Source organism: Symsagittifera roscoffensis, chromosome 8 (assembly GCF_963678635.1).
Source record: "Symsagittifera roscoffensis chromosome 8, txSymRosc1.1, whole genome shotgun sequence".
Lineage (NCBI taxonomy): Eukaryota > Metazoa > Xenacoelomorpha > Acoela > Convolutidae > Symsagittifera > Symsagittifera roscoffensis.
This window is the reverse complement of record NC_087069.1, coordinates 28,315,288-28,333,282: the sequence shown is the minus strand read 5'-3', so window position 1 is coordinate 28,333,282 and position 17,995 is coordinate 28,315,288.

Here is a 17,995-nt window from a genome sequence, read left to right as displayed (position 1 = left end):
TGCTCTTCTGAGGACTTTTGACTCCTGGTCTCAACCATTCTGCCTGAAACCGTCTCCCCTTTGTCGATCCGGGTTCGTGTGATCCTTTCCACAAAAGAATCATTCATTGGTTTTCTCTGTTTCTCTGGTATGAATTTCCTAGAGCTATCACTTAGTTCAGGTATCCTTGACTTGTCAACACTCATTTTCAATTTATCACTTCTTACTGCCTATACACTCAATTCGATTGCTAGTGTCCTTTTAGTTTGACTACTGATAATAATAACACGACACAATAAATTCCAAACGTTACTATTAAATAGTGACCACGAATCCTTGTATGTTATCACAGTACAGCGTGTATACATTTTATTCACAATAATTGATTGTTAGTCGTAAGATGCGAGACCTAGCACAGTATGATGATATCAATCTATTTAAAAGATATTGTGTTCACTACCCAATCAAGCACAAATATTATTGATTCAAAACCAGAAATAACAAAATTAGAATATTTCTATGAAAAACGTATGTGTTTTGCACTTTTAGTCGGTCGCAGTACAATAGTCGAACTTGTTTCTAAAGAAAGAGTTTTCCCTGCTTGGTGCTGCACCAAACAGACAAAACTTGAAGGCAGTAATTTTCTCAAGTGGGCGTCTTTTGCACCCACTGAGTACTATGTTACCTATCTGCCTTCGGACTGCCCGAGCTAGAACTACTAAAATCCTCAGTGCAGTCACTTTTCTCAAAAACGTTTTGGATTTCAATCCACACCAATGAGTTACACGCTCTTTTTTAAGTTAGACTTAGTGTCGCGAATATCCGAGTTTGGACCTGTTTTGTTTTGGTCTGGTCTTTTAGTCACTGGTTACTAGCCTGTCTCCTAATAACCTAATACCTCTTACTATTATCTTTTCTTCTGCTTACCTAAGACCTTAACAAAAATAATACCCCTCCGGGTTGACAAAAACAGTACCCCTCCGGATTGGCAAAAATAGGACCCCTCCGGAATGGCAAAATTGAGACCCCTCCGGATTGGGACCCCTCCGGGTTAGCAAAAGTAAGACCCCTCCGGATTCGGACCCCTCCGGGTTTCCAAAAATAAGACCCCTCCGGATTGGGACCCCTCCGGGTTTGCAAAATTGAGACCCCTCCGGATTGGGACCTCTCCGGATTTGTAAAAGTAACTTCTCGGCGACTCCCTAAATTTTCAACCGATACCCTCCCGGATATGTCCTCCGATGCTATTATGCTATTTGAACTAGCTAGGAAGGGTGTATTTTTTTCCTAAGACCCTTCCGGATTGAAATTAAGCCTCTTATTTGAAAATTCACTCTAAGGTGAAGGGTCTTATCGCTAGCCTAATTTCGGCGCGACTAAGGTTTTCTGGTGCATTTAGCCTTCACTTTTCTTCTAGAACAGCTTAAAATTGCCTTATTTGACCGTTACTACCTTTTGGTGGGGTGTAAGGGCCTTCAGAAATTTTTTTATAAAACGTGAAGGGTCTACCTTCCCGAATTGGTGAATTTGCTAAAAACAATCCTAAAAATTTTTCACGCTCATTTTTTGAAAAATTGATGTTTTTACTAGTAAGCTCAGCTAATTTCTGATCTAATGGTACAAAGATCAACCATATCTGTCCAGTAGTTCCAAAGTTATTAACCCAAACGTCTTTTTTCTAAATTCAAATATTTTCTCTCTTATAGGTTCCGCCTAACTCTTTTCGCAATTCCGTTCTATTCGACCTAAAAATTGTTGATCCGAGCTCAAAAGGCCTATATTTTTCTAGTTCAATGCAAAAAAAACCCGATCTAAAGCACTCTAGTTGACAAAATCTGCGAAAAACTATGCTATTTGGACCCCTCCGGATTGATGAATCCACTAAATCAAACACGTTAAGTTCCATTTCTCTGTAACCCGAAAGGTTATCGGCAAACAGGTTTTAAAACCTGTCGATTCATTAGTGGAAGTTGTCCGAATAACAGTTTTTACTGTCCTAACTCAAAAATTTCTAAAAATTTTCTGATTTTATAGTGTTTCGTTTATTCAAAAATCACGAAAATTCGGTTTATGGTACCCAAATAGTTCCAACCACTTCTGAACTAAAATCAACCGGTTCTACCTCTTATACTAGTACAATTACGATGTAACACACTAATTTAGCGCTTCTTTCCCTTTAAAAAAATATCGATATCTCAAAAATCGCGATTTGTGGTGGGATCAAAATATCGCTATTTTGACCCTAAAAACCGGTCCGCTTATTGTGTTTTTCACTGAAAAACGATATAGGAGTATTAATATAGGCTATATAAGTAATAATATTAGTAATACTATGCCCTTCCGGGCTTGTTAAATATCCGAATTAAGGTGCTTAACTCGGATTTTCGCAGTTCGGTGAAGGGTCACTAAAGTGCAGCACTGACGAGCCCCCCACAGATTACTATCTTACTTTTTGTACCAAAAAGGATACAAAACTTGTTAACGATACCCAATAGTCGACTGTTGTTGTCGTTAAGCCCCCTCTTGTCACTCCTTGTACTGCTTGCCGGATCAGTCTTCTTGACTAATCCCGAGACCCTTCCGGATTGAGCGCAAATCAGCAGACCCTTCCGGATTGAGCGCAAATTAGCATTAACGTGCTTAAATACTCAAATAACCCTACAGTACAAGCCTCACAAGCGGGCCGTAAAAATGATCGTAACGATCCTGATAGATATAAATGCCTGTAACAACAATATATCTATCAACAACAAACTGGAGGGTCGGATCACATCTTGTTGTCTGGGGGGTTGATTTCTACTGATTTTCTACTTTTTTTTCTGTTTTTAGTTTTATCGGTTATTTTTTTTATGGTTTTTGTTTTTCTTGGGTATTATACTACTTTTTGTTTGGTTTCCTATATATCTTTAAGTGTTTTTGGTCACTGACCACTCAGGAAACGACGGGACTCCCCCCATCTCGGCGCTGAGCTCGGCGCTGAGTGCTAGTTAACGATTTTGCCGGTCATGATGTTAAAAAATAATAACACCCAGGAGCGCCATAAAAACATCTATGTAACATTCGCCCGGAAGTACATATTGACGGAAAATAAAACTAGGTTCCAAGACGACTGGCCGACCTCTACACAGATCTCTTCATGCTTTTCACCGTCTCTACCAAAGCCAGTTCTTTTGGTGGTCTTTCTAACATCGGGTCGACAAAAACGTTACTGCTCTCGGCTTCGGTTAAAACACTCAAATTAAATTAAATATATGCAAGAATAGTGAGCTCATGGCTGGGTCTCAGTATCCCCAGACCACGAGGTCACTCCTAAAAACCGGGCTACTACTATTTATTATATTACTATTGTTTTTGTTCAGTAGATAAAAATCATCATCTTCATCGAAGATGGATCAACCCCTTCCCCCAACTCCTAGCTTCTCATCGTCAGAAAATGAATTCGGATGTTAAGTAAATTCAATTCAGAACATAATCGGGAAGCTGAAATTTAATATAAAATGGTTTAAGTTCAAGTCCCGAGACCCCTCCGGATTCCTGAATCCGGGGAAATAACACCCTTATCTCCTCTCCGGAAGGCTGGTTTCCACCCTTCACTGTTGTTGTGAATGGCCTTGCAACGATTGTAGCGACCCAATCGTTGCAACTCGGAGCGGTCTCTGCTAATACTCTGTCGTATTTTCGTTTTTCTCGCAATTATCGTTGTTGTTTTCGCAACTTCTGTCGTTGTTCTCTTTTTTGGATTTCTTCCAAAATGGTCGTTTTTCACGTTTCTCGGAAATATGACGTCATCATTCGAAATTTTGAAATTTTAAATTACCGGATTATTGTAGCCTTCACGATTCGTCTAATCGTCTCAATATCACTGTTAATCCTCTAAAACTGCCAATTCGGAAGGTTAGCTGCTAGCCCTCCGGAACTGTCTTTTTGTCAGTTCTGGTCGAATGTCACAGAATTTCTCATCTACACCCCTCTGTACTGCGCCTATCGCCCTTTCTAGTTTGACTTCAACGTTTTTCTCATCTGACCTTGCCTTGTTTATCTCCGTTCTTAGAAGTTTTGTCTGAAAACTGTGTACCGCTCGAAAACACCCTATTTTCCGGTACCCTGAACCGCAACAAATCAGGTATAATGTCGTTTTCTAGACGAACTCTCAAAAATTTAACACGTTGGTGACAGTTGCAACTCCATATGTTGATAAATTTAAGAAATATGGACGCATAATCACGGACTATTTTCCAAATGAGTTTGTTTTTCTATTATTAACCTGACAATGGACATAGTTCCGAAAACGTTCGAAATCTCATTTTAATAATTTTTTTTATATTTCTATATTCCATTTCTTGAAGCTTAACACATTTTTGATGGAAACAGTTTAGACAATTTTCGCATTCAGCACTTTCTGTGACTATTAACCTCAAATGAGACTAGAGTGAACGACTTTTTAATATCTAGCTTGTGATTCAAGGACTTTTTTCAAATTGGCTTTTTTTGTTAACAGCATTTTTTTCTGGGTTGCGATTTTGCTCCTGACTAGTTTTTCTGAAGTCGATCGACATATATTCAACCCTTCAGTATGATGGTTAAATCGATAGTTTATTAGGCCATGTGACGTTTTTTCGAATATCAAATTTTTCAGTTTTTCATGTCGAGAAGAGGAAAAGGAGGTGGAGGAAGCAAATTCCGAATTTCGTTGGCCTTGCCAGTCGGAGCCGTTATAAATTGCGCAGACAATACAGGAGCAAAAAATTTGTATATAATATCCGTGAAAAGAATCCATGGTCGATTGAATAGGTTGCCTGCTGCAGCAGCAGGTGATATGGTAATGGCAACTGTTAAAAAAGGAAAACCAGAGCTTCGTAAAAAGGTAATCTTGTTCTTCATTGATGATGCGAATTTGATAATTTTAAAATTTGATACATCAATCATATAGCATTAAGTTCAGAGCATATAACAATAACCTAACAACAATGATAGCCGGAAAATTTTGATCCAACAATTACACATGCAGAGCTTGTGTGATAGTATGAACTCTTTTTTTTCCAACCTAAGTCGCAAATATTAGTGTTCATTTTGCAACTGATCTTTCATTGCTCCATGTGCCAGCTATGATCTTTTAGCCTAATTGTTGTAATAAACTTATTAAATAGATTTGTTATGTTTGATGTTATTGCCTGTTTGTGGAGCGCCCTCTGAGGGATTTTAGAGACAGGTCTCTCAAGTGGCTTTCTGTGGGGAGGTGGGAAACTGGAACTGGCTTGAAGAGTCTGGTGATGCATCGCTGGACCTACTGACCTACTGAGCTGGACCTAAATTTGCAGCTCCCAATCCAGAAAATTCAGATAGTTTTTTCGTAACCGATTGCGACCAATACAAAGCGATAATGTCTTTTCCGAACGGATCAGCAGCAGGTCCTGATAAAATACTTTTGGCGCAAAGCTTATCGCCCTCATAAAGATAGACGGAGGGTTGAGACCGATTGCCATAGGCAACAGGCTGAGACGTATCGTGTCTAAATGCGCTGGTAGCAAGGCCCTCTCCGAGCGACAAAACTTTTTCGGAAACAAACAGGTAGGATGCGGTACCAAACAAGGAGCAGAAATAGCTGCACACTCGTTTTGAAACCTAATTGAACGCGACGACAATCCAAAATGCACTGTTCTTTTAAAACTAGATTTTAAGAATGCCTTTAACTCTCTAAATAGAAAAACAATGCTGAATCATGTTTAATCAAATCGCCCCAAATTGTATAATAACACCCATTGCGCTTATAGTAAACCTAGTTACCTTTTTTACGGAAGCTCTGTCATAATGTCAGAAGACGGAACTCAGCAAGGTGATCCTGAAGCCCCACCTCTTTTTGCGGAAACAGTTCACACACTAGTCAAACAGTTGGAGTCGAAAATTAACATCTGATATTTAGATGATGGAAATTTAGCCGACGACTATAAGATAGTTTTCCGGGAAATTAAAAACATTCTGAAATCGGAGTAAATTTAGGGCCTGAGCTTGAACACTGAGAAGTGCGAACTTTGTTTTTTGGGACCGACTACGAGTACACAGTATAATTCAATTTTATTACAATCTCGAAAATTATGCCCCAATAAAAACAAAAGAAGAACTTAGGAGCTTGAAAAAAAAATAAGGAGCTTGAAAAAATCTCGGATGTCATTGACAAACTAGACGCCCATTATGGTTTTTAACGCCTGAAAAATTCCTTTAGCATGCCAAAACTCCTATATTTTTTGCGTACGAGCCCTTGTTTTTTGCAAAATGATTTTTTGGAACGCTACGACAAATTACTAAGAAATTGGTTAGGCAAGGTCACTAATGGGAAAATGGATGATAACCAGTTTTTACAAGCTGTTCTCTCGGCAGCCAAAGGTGGCTTGGGCGTTTCTTCCGCTCGTCTACTCGCTTTACCCGCTTTCTTAGCCTCAGCAGAAGGAACAAAAAATGCCTTGAGCGAAAGCTTTGGTTTGGAGCATGTGGATGGAACCTATGATAATGCGCTTAAACGGTGGTTTGAACTTGGAAAATGAAATCCAAAAAAAATTGGCAGAGCCAATTTTTGACAGCGAAATTGCAGACTTGGTTTTACGACTCGAACCAACGGACATAAAAAGATTCAACATGTTCCAAGATAGATTTGGCTCCCAATGGTTGAACGTCATCCCGTGCAAATTTTTAAGGTTAAAACTGTCGAACCAACAACTAAGAATTGCGATAGGACTTCGATTAGGCTCAAAAATAGGCGAACGGCATAAATGCGTGCGGAAAAGACAATACCGAGGATGGTTGGCATGGTCTTTCTTGCTTCAAAAGTGCAGGGAGATTCTCTAGGCATTCAAACCTTCTACTCACATTCAGTCTGTTTTAGAACCACGACACCTCTACAGGACCGATCAGAAGCGACCAGACGGTTTGACGCTCGTTCCATTGGCTGTTGGTAAGCAGCTCTTGTGGGATGTAACGGTAGTAGACTCCTTAGCTCCGTGTAGGATTAATGCCGGGTCTGTTTGTAACCCTGGTACCGCTGCCGCTGAAGCGGAAGGGCCAAAAAATGACAAGTATAAAGATCTTGTAGATGATGGATATCTTTTCAACCGCTAGTTTTGAGATTCAGGGCGCGGCCGGCCCCAGCACAGAAATTTTTTTGAGCAAGCTTCGTAAGAATCTAAGCATATGCACTGAGGAACCCACAGCAGGCAGCTTTTTAAAACAGAGAATCTCCCTGGCAATACATATTGCGAACGCCGCTTGCGTACTCGGAACAATAAATGACAAAATAACTTTCGACGAAATTTTTTTTATTTGTAACACTTGTATATTATATTTTCGCGTGTCGAGTTGCGTGTTCTTATTGAAGAAACCTAACCCGTATCGATTTTAATTGAAAAGGACTTCAACACTTGTCATCTTCTTCTATCATTATCACACCCATATCTAGAAAACTCCAAGGATTTTGACTGGAATACGTGATGAAGGGACTCCTGACTGTAACCTCGGTTACTACGATACTTTTGACCTTCTGATTACTTTAAAAAATAAGAAAAAAATAAAAAAGAAAAGAGCTTTGATTATAACTAGCTATGAAGTACAAGTACAGCCAATGCTAAGGATATTAACACACAGTATTATATTACATACAGCTCTGTAGCTTCAAGGTATCTTGGATCTGTAGCGTAGAGGTAGGGAGGAAGACCCGCAAGAAAATAAGAGTTCGAACCTGGGCGGGGTCGGATGTTTTTTCAATGACTTTTTCGTATGCTAGCGTCCGTGTATAATGCGTCCGTGTAAAATGCGTCCGCTCCATAAATTGAGGCATGTTTGTTGGTAAATTTCTTTTTGCGTATAACTTAGAAACTCTAAATAGAACCCCAAACTCGGTAATTCAATCACAAGAAAACACATACGCAATGCACGCAACAATGGTATTCCCTCACATCATGCTCTGCAAAACCAAATCGGAGAGTGATGGTTCGAACTCCAAAACTATAGCAAGAAAGCTTAAGCAATGGCATGAGGGCGAACTGGACGAACTTTTTACTTCTTAACGAGGAAGAAACGCTGCAAATGCGCTTGGTAAAGAGTAAGAAAAAAGTAGAAACTGAAGCACAGCAATTTAATAAAAAAATGAACACCTTAAAGATATCGAGTGCTATTGTTAAATTAACTGATACCTCCAAGAGAGTTCTCTCACTCGAGGAAACCGTCAAAAGTCAAATTGTTGAGCGAATCCTCATTGAGAAACACCCTCCCGCGGAGCCATTAAACAACAACTATATAACATCATGCTCCGAAGATACAATCCCTTTCCACTCCACATGCGACCAAATAAATGCCCAGAAAATTGGGAAGGCTGTCATGACAACACATGGTTCTCATGGACCCTCAGGCCTGAATGCAAATAAGTGGAGACGCATTCTAAGGCACTTTGGTCAACATTCAGTTGAAATATCAAAGACATTAGCCAAAATGGCTCAGAAATTATCGACAGAATTACTAAGTCCTGAGCTGCTTGAACCATATAATGCCTGTGGACTTATTCCATTTGATAAAAACCCAGGAGATAGGCCAATTGGCATGTGGGCGAAGTCATCCGCAGAATAATAGGTAGAACGATCAAAATTCTTAAAAGCGAACTTATGGTACACTGATCGAATCAGCAACTATGCCTTGGCCAAAAATGTGGCATCGAATATGCAATTCATACGCTTAGGAAGCAATACGAGAAAACAGATTCCGATGCAATATTACTGATAGACGCGGAAAATGCATTTAACCATCTAAACCGGAACCTGGCTTTGAAAAACATTGCAAATATATGCCCTTCTATACTACCCGCTATACAGAACTCATACTCTAAGCCATCCAAACTCTTCTTAAAAAAAAGTTGGTATGCAGACGATGGGAACGCAGTCGGAAATTTGAAAAGCCTGCGAGAGTTCTTGACAACATTATCAAACACGGAAAATATTTAGGATATCATGTGAAGGCATCCAAATGCCAGCTCATTGTAAAAGATGAAAAATACAATGAGGCGATAAAAGTATTCAAAAACACGGAAATTGAAATGAAAAAAGCGGCCAGCGTACTTGGTTCTGTCATAGAATCCGAGACTGAATGAAAAATTTTCTTAGAAATTCAGACAAGAACAAAAAATTACTTAAAAAAAACTTGGCAAGATCGCGAAAACATCACCACAAAACGTGTACTCCTGTTACACTAAAGGGTTACAAGAAAATTTATCGTTTTAAGCTAGAAATAACTCCCAATACCACAGAAAACATGCAGGCCTGCGAGAAGATACTGCAGGAAAACCTCATTCCAAATTTAATTGTTAAAGATAATAATAGCCATCAACTTAGAGACATCGCTTCTTTGCCACTGAAAATTGGTGGTCTAAATATCAAGCTACCTTCTGATTATGAGAACTTTTTAAAAATGGTCAATTAAAGCATCGTCAGTCCTAGAAACATACGACCCATTAACAGCTATATCTGAGCAAGAAAAAATCTATACAAAAATTAAAACATTGAAAGAACAAACCAAGAGAGAACTAACCTTTTGAACAAAATGAGTGACAGTGAAAAATGCGCACTTGAGCTAGCCTCCGAAAAAGGAGCCTGAAACTGGTTAAACGCACTGCCACGCAGCAGATATAGTTCCAACCTAAATAAAACCGAATTCGGGGATGGAATTTATCTCAGATATGGGTGGGAACCACAGGTGCATATAGTCAATATTTCGACCATACCCACGTTCATCACTGTGCAAAGAGTGGATACATCCACATGAGGCATTACGAAATCAGAGATACCTTTGCCAACCTCATGAGCGAAGGTTGCTATGATGTTGAAATCGACCCGAAACTTCAGTCGTTGCAAAGCGAGAGCTTTGTCAACAATTCAACCACAACTGAGGTAGACGCTCGACTAGATGTTAAAGCAAATGGATTATGGGGCTCAAGGTTTAGCCGAACCTTCTTTGATGTCAAAGTCTTCAACCCGCACGCAAAAACTTCACGAAGACTACTGAAAGACGCCTATAAGTAAAACGAATCACTAAAAAACTCAAAATACCAACAGAGTTCTACAAGTCGAACAGAACAGCTTCTGCCCGCTCATTTTTGGCTGCACTGGTAGTGCCGCACCAGCAGCTACACGGACGATGCAGCGCATAGCTGAAAAACTTAATGAAAAAAGGCATGAAAGCTACTCAGAAACAATAAACTATATAAGAACTAAGATAAGCTTTGCGCTGCTCAGGAGCGCTATCCTTTGTATACGGGGGTGCAGATCACTGCGTAAGACGCAATTCATAGACAATTCAATTAGTGCTATTCTAGAGGAGGGACGGTTGAAGTAAATACCTTTAATGACAATGCATTTAATGCTGACTTGACTTAATTCCTGCAATATTGTTCATTGATGTATTTATATAATGCTGATATGGGCCCTTTCCAGCTTGTGCACGACCGTACCTAAACAGAATGGCCCCTTTTATGATTTACTTCTTTTTCTATAACTTTATAAAAAGTTTCTGCATCAATACAGTAAATTGTATTAAAAGTTAGTTCAAAGTGTCAGATTAGTTGCTAAGAAACTATATTTAGTAAAGTGAAAAAAGCAAAAGGTTGTTATTAATGTGATTATTATTATGATTATCATTATAATTATTATGTTTTTTTTTAATTATTATTAAAAAGATTTTGTGATCTTGCCACAGGGATAAGATCCCAGATTCTGACGTTGGGTTGGCACGATAGTTTTCACACAAGCTCAAGTATTTCCAAGTAAATGGTTTGTTTTCTGTCAAGTTGGCTTCAAAAAATGATCCTCATCAAGTCCATTATTTGTTCATTTTACGTTTTGGTCGTTGAAGAAATCAAGTTTGTTCTGCAGGAACTACAGTTAAAATAAACTACAGATAACTACTGAACTTAAATCAGCACAAATAAAAATAATTATGTTCCTAAGTTGAAATTAATATAACCTTAAAAATATCGGTAAAATAAATCGGTAATTTATACAAACCTTTTGAAAATGGAACTCACGCCATGTAGTTCTATAGGTACACTTTTGATTAGTTTGTTTTCACTAGTGTAGAATTGGCAGGGGTAATGCAATCAGGTACTAGACTTTAATTCTCCGTAAATAACTTTGTTCACATAACTTACTCCTGAACGCAATCAGGTACTAGATTTTTAGCAGGAGTAACAATCAGGTACTAGACTTTATTTTTCCGTAAATAACTTTGTTGACATGACTTACTCCTGAACGCATTCACCTCTTTGTCCTCTCTGTTGCAAATCCTAGTCCTCTGTTGCAAATATTGAGCATGTTTTTAACTTTGGTAGTATTTTGCTTCCCTGCCTTTTGGAAATTTGTTTTCAATGAACGTATAGAAAATATAGGTCTTGCTGATTTTTTTTGCTGGTTGTAGTTTAGCCAACTCTATTTTTAACACTTGAATCAATCGGGAACTAGACTCCTTTCCCGTAATCAACTTTTGTTACAAATTCTACTTGCTTTTCTTACTTACTTTATTTTTAAAGCTTAAGAATTTCCAGTATCGTTCCTACTTGGTCTAAATATTTTGTTTTTTAAGGTATTATTAAATTTAATTTTTCATTTTTATTACCTTTGCGATAAGCAAGGGTGTTACAATCGGGTACTAGACTTTTCCCGTAAACAACTTTGTCCACAGGATGACTGAAACTTGTGGTCATCTCCAAATGATTTCTACCCAACTTGCACGTCTAACTGCTGTAATTAAACAGCTGAATTCAACGACTGAATTGATAATTGTTTTACAACTGAAAAGTTTTTTAGATTTGGGTTGGTTTTTTGGTCGGTTTTCTTGATTTCGACCCAATTTTTGTCGGCCTACTTGACGAGTAATTAATTCTGTAATTATTTGATAGATTTTGATTATTTTTATTATTATTATAAAGATTTAGTGATCTTGTCACAGGGATAAGATCCCAGTTTCTGACGTTGGGATGGCATGATAGTTTTCACACAAGCACAAGTATTTTCAAGTACATGGTTTGTTTTCTGTCAAGTTGGCTTCAAAAATGATCCTCATCAAGTCCATTATTTCTTTACTTTACGTTTTGGTCGTTGAAGAAATCAATTTTGTTCTGCAAGAACTACAGTTGAAATAAACTACAGACAACTACTGAACTTAAATCAGCACAAATAAAAATAATTATGTTCCTAAGTTAAAATTAATATAACCTTAAAAATATCGGTAAAATAAATCGGTAATTTATACAAACCTTTTGAAAATGGAACTCACGCCATGTAGTTCTATAGGTACACTTTTGATTAGTTTGTTTTCACTAGTGTAGAATTGGCAGGGGTAATGCAATCAGGTACTAGACTTTAATTCTCCGTAAATAACTTTGTTCACATAACTTACTCCTGAACGCAATCAGGTACTAGATTTTTAGCAGGAGTAACAATCAGGTACTAGACTTTATTTTTCCGTAAATAACTTTGTTCACATGACTTACTCCTGAACGCATTCACCTCTTTGTCCTCTCTGTTGCAAATCCTAGTCCTCTGTTGCAAATATTGTGCATGTTTTTAACTTTGGTAGTAATTTGCTTCCCTGCCTTTTGTCAATTTGTTTTCAATGAACGTATAGAAATTATAGGTCTTGCTGATTTTTTTTTGCTGGTTGTAATTTAGCCAACTCTGTTTGTAACACTTGAATCAATCGGGAACTAGACTCTTTTCCCGTAAACAACTTTTTTACAAATTTTACTTGCTTTTCTTACTTACTTTTTTTTTTAAAGCTTAAGAATTTCCAGTATCGTTCCTACTTGGTCTAAATATTTTGTTTTTTAAGGTATTATTAAATTTAATTTTTCATTTTTATTACCTTTGCGATAAGCAAGGGTGTTACAATCGGGTACTAGACTTTTCCCGTAAACAACTTTGTCCACAGGATGACTGAAATTTGTGGTCATCTCCAAATGATTTCTACCCAACTTTGCTACCCAACTTGCACGTCTAACTGCTGTAATTAAACAGCTGAATTCAACGACTGAATTGATAAATGTTTTACAACTGAAAAGTTTTTTAGATTTGTTTTGGTTTTTTGGTCGGTTTTCTTGATTTCGACCCAATATTTGTCGGCCTACTTGACGAGTAATTAATTCTGTAGTTGTTTGATAGATTTTGATTATTTTTATTATTATAAAGATTTTGTGATCTTGTCACAGGGATAAGATCCCAGTTTCTGACGTTGGGATGGCATGATAGTTTTCACACAAGCACAAGTAATTCCAAGTACATGGTTTGTTTTCTGTCAAGTTGGCTTCAAAAATGATCCTCATCAAGTCCATTATTTCTTTACTTTACGTTTTGGTCGTTGAAGAAATCAATTTTGTTCTGCAAGAACTACAGTTAAAATAAACTACAGATAACTACTGAACTTAAATCAGCACAAATGAAAATAATTATGTTCCTAAGTTAAAATTAATATAACCTTAAAAATATCGGTAAAATAAATCGGTAATTTATACAAACCTTTTGAAAATGGAACTCACGCCATGTAGTTCTATAGGTACACTTTTGATTAGTTTGTTTTCACTAGTGTAGAATTGGCAGGGGTAATGCAATCAGGTACTAGACTTTAATTCTCCGTAAATAACTTTGTTCACATAACTTACTCCTGAACGCAATCAGGTACTAGATTTTTAGCAGGAGTAACAATCAGGTACTAGACTTTATTTTTCCGTAAATAACTTTGTTCACATGACTTACTCCTGAACGCATTCACCTCTTTGTCCTCTCTGTTGCAAATCCTAGTCCTCTGTTGCAAATCCTAGTCCTCTGTTGCAAATATTGTGCATGTTTTTAACTTTGGTAGTAATTTGCTTCCCTGCCTTTTGGAAATTTGTTTTCAATGAACGTATAGAAAATATAGGTCTTGCTGATTTTTTTGCTGGTTGTAATTTAGCCAACTCTATTTGTAACACTTGAATCAATCGGGAACTAGACTCCTTTCCCGTAAACAGCTTTTGTTACAAATTTTTCTTGTTTTTCTTACTTACTTTATTTTTAAAGCTTAAGAATTTCCAGTATCGTTCCTACTTGGTCTAAATATTTTGTTTTTTAAGGTATTATTAAAATTAATTTTTCATTTTTATTACCTTTGCGTTAAGCAAGGGTGTTACAATCGGGTACTAGACTTTTCCCGTAAACAACTTTGTCCACAGGATGACTGAAATTTGTGGTCATCTCCAAATGATTTCTACCCAACTTTGCTACCCAACTTGCACGTCTAACTGCTGTAATTAAACAGCTGAATTCAACGACTGAATTGATAATTGTTTTACAACTGAAAAGTTTTTTAGATTTGGGTTGGTTTTTTGGTCGGTTTTCTTGATTTCGACCCAATTTTTGTCGGCCTACTTGACGAGTAATTAATTCTGTAATTGTTTGATAGATTTTGATTATTTTTATTATTATTATAAAGATTTTGTGATCTTGTCACAGGGATAAGATCCCAGTTTCTGACGTTGGGATGGCATGATAGTTTTCACACAAGCACAAGTATTTTCAAGTACATGGTTTGTTTTCTGTCAAGTTGGCTTCAAAAATGATCCTCATCAAGTCCATTATTTCTTTACTTTACGTTTTGGTCGTTGAAGAAATCAATTTTGTTCTGCAAGAACTACAGTTGAAATAAACTACAGACAACTACTGAACTTAAATCAGCACAAATAAAAATAATTATGTTCCTAAGTTAAAATTAATATAACCTTAAAAATATCGGTAAAATAAATCGGTAATTTATACAAACCTTTTGAAAATGGAACTCACGCCATGTAGTTCTATAGGTACACTTTTGATTAGTTTGTTTTCACTAGTGTAGAATTGGCAGGGGTAATGCAATCAGGTACTAGACTTTAATTCTCCGTAAATAACTTTGTTCACATAACTTACTCCTGAACGCAATCAGGTACTAGATTTTTAGCAGGAGTAACAATCAGGTACTAGACTTTATTTTTCCGTAAATAACTTTGTTCACATGACTTACTCGTGAACGCATTCACCTCTTTGTCCTCTCTGTTGCAAATCCTAGTCCTCTGTTGCAAATATTGTGCATGTTTTGAACCATGGTAGTAATTTGCTTCCCTGCCTTTTGTCAATTTGTTTTCAATGAACGTATAGAAATTATAGGTCTTGCTGATTTTTTTTTGCTGGTTGTAATTTAGCCAACTATTTGTAACACTTGAGTCAATCGGGAACTAGACTTTTTTCCCGTTAACAACTTTTGTTACAAATTTTACTTGCTTTTCTTACTTACTTTATTTTTAAAGCTTAAGAATTTCCAGTATCGTTCCTACTTGGTCTAAATATTTTGTTTTTTAAGGTATTATTAAATTTAATTTTTCATTTTTATTACCTTTGCGATAAGCAAGGGTGTTACAATCGGGTACTAGACTTTTCCCGTAAACAACTTTGTCCACAGGATGACTGAAATTTGTGGTCATCTCCAAATGATTTCTACCCAACTTTGCTACCCAACTTGCACGTCTAACTGCTGTAATTAAACAGCTGAATTCAACGACTGAATTGATAATTGTTTTACAACTGAAAAGTTTTTTAGATTTGGGTTGGTTTTTTGGTCGGTTTTCTTGATTTCGACCCAATTTTTGTCGGCCTACTTGACGAGTAATTAATTCTGTAATTGTTTGATAGATTTTGATTATTTTTATTATTATTATAAAGATTTTGTGATCTTGTCACAGGGATAAGATCCCAGTTTCTGACGTTGGGATGGCATGATAGTTTTCACACAAGCACAAGTGTTTTCAAGTACATGGTTTGTTTTCTGTCAAGTTGGCTTCAAAAATGATCCTCATCAAGTCCATTATTTCTTTACTTTACGTTTTGGTCGTTGAAGAAATCAATTTTGTTCTGCAAGAACTACAGTTGAAATAAACTACAGACAACTACTGAACTTAAATCAGCACAAATAAAAATAATTATGTTACTAAGTTAAAATTAATATAACCTTAAAAATATCGGTAAAATAAATCGGTAATTTATACAAACCTTTTGAAAATGGAACTCACGCCATGTAGTTCTATAGGTACACTTTTGATTAGTTTGTTTTCACTAGTGTAGAATTGGCAGGGGTAATGCAATCAGGTACTAGACTTTAATTCTCCGTAAATAACTTTGCTCACATAACTTACTCCTGAACGCAATCAGGTACTAGATTTTTAGCAGGAGTAACAATCAGGTACTAGACTTTATTTTTCCGTAAATAACTTTGTTCCCATGACTTACTCCTGAACGCATTCAACTCTTTGTCCTCTCTGTTGCAAATCCTAGTCGTCTGTTGCAAATATTGAGCATGTTTTTAACTTTGGTAGTATTTTGCTTCCCTGCCTTTTGGAAATTTGTTTTCAATGAACGTATAGAAAATATAGGTCTTGCTGATTTTTTTGCTGGTTGTAATTTAGCCAACTCTATTTGTAACACTTGAATCAATCGGGAACTAGACTCCTTTCCCGTAAACAACTTTTGTTACAAATCTTACTTGCTTTTCTTACTTACTTTATTTTTAAAGCTTTAGAATTTCCAGTATCGTTCCTACTTGGTCTAAATATTTTGTTTTTTTAAGGTTTTATTAAATTTAATTTTCCATTTTTATTACCTTTGCGATAAGCAAGGGTGTTACAATCGGGTACTAGACTTTTCCCGTAAACAACTTTGTCCACAGGATGACTGAAATTTGTGGTCATCTCCAAATGATTTCTACCCAACTTTGCTACCCAACTTGCACGTCTAACTGCTGTAATTAAACAGCTGAATTCAACGACTGAATTGATAATTGTTTTACAACTGGAAAGTTTTTAGATTTGGGTTGGTTTTTTGGTCGGTTTTCTTGATTTCGACCCAATTTTTGTCGGCCTACTTGACGAGTAATTAATTCTGTAATTGTTTGATAGATTTTGATTTTTTATTATTATTATAAAGATTTTGTGATCTTGTCACAGGGATAAGATCCCAGTTTCTGACGTTGGGATGGCATGATAGTTTTCACACAAGCACAAGTATTTCCAAGTACATGGTTTGTTGTCTGTCAAGTTGGCTTCAAAAATGATCCTCATCAAGTCCATTATTTCTTTACTTTACGTTTTGGTCGTTGAAGAAATCAATTTTGTTCTGCAAGAACTACAGTTAAAATAAACTACAGATAACTACTGAACTTAAATCAGCACAAATAAAAATAATTATGTTCCTAAGTTAAAATTAATATAACCTTAAAAATATCGGTAAAATAAATCGGTAATTTATACAAACCTTTTGAAAATGGAACTCACGCCATGTAGTTCTATAGGTACACTTTTGATTAGTTTGTTTTCACTAGTGTAGAATTGGCAGGGGTAATGCAATCAGGTACTAGACTTTAATTCTCCGTAAATAACTTTGTTCACATAACTTACTCCTGAACGCAATCAGGTACTAGATTTTTAGCAGGAGTAACAATCAGGTACTAGACTTTATTTTTCCGTAAATAACTTTGTTAACATGACTTACTCCTGAACGCATTCACCTCTTTGTCCTCTCTGTTGCAAATCTGTTGCAAACCTATTTTTTATGGTTTTCTTGTTTTTATAGGCGCCAAATTTTTCTGTTATAAATAATTTTTTATTTGAATTTTTCTTGAATTTCTTTGCAAAAAATTTCAGTATTTTAGGATGCATGTTTTCTGATTTTTTTTCTAAAAGTGCTTGAAATCGATTACAGTTGATGGTTGTTGATGACGTATTGTTTCAATAAATCAAGAAAAAATGATAAATTTCCTGATTTTTTCCACAAGATTGACTCGACTGTTTTGTCTGCAAAGGAATGTGGTGGCTAGTTCTGCACGAGATCCAGGAGTTTGTTTCTGAAATTTTTTTTGTTGGTGGCTTTTTTATTTCCTTCGTTGGCGTTTTTTTTTGTTTGTTGTGATCTACTTCCTTTACCGTTGCGAATAA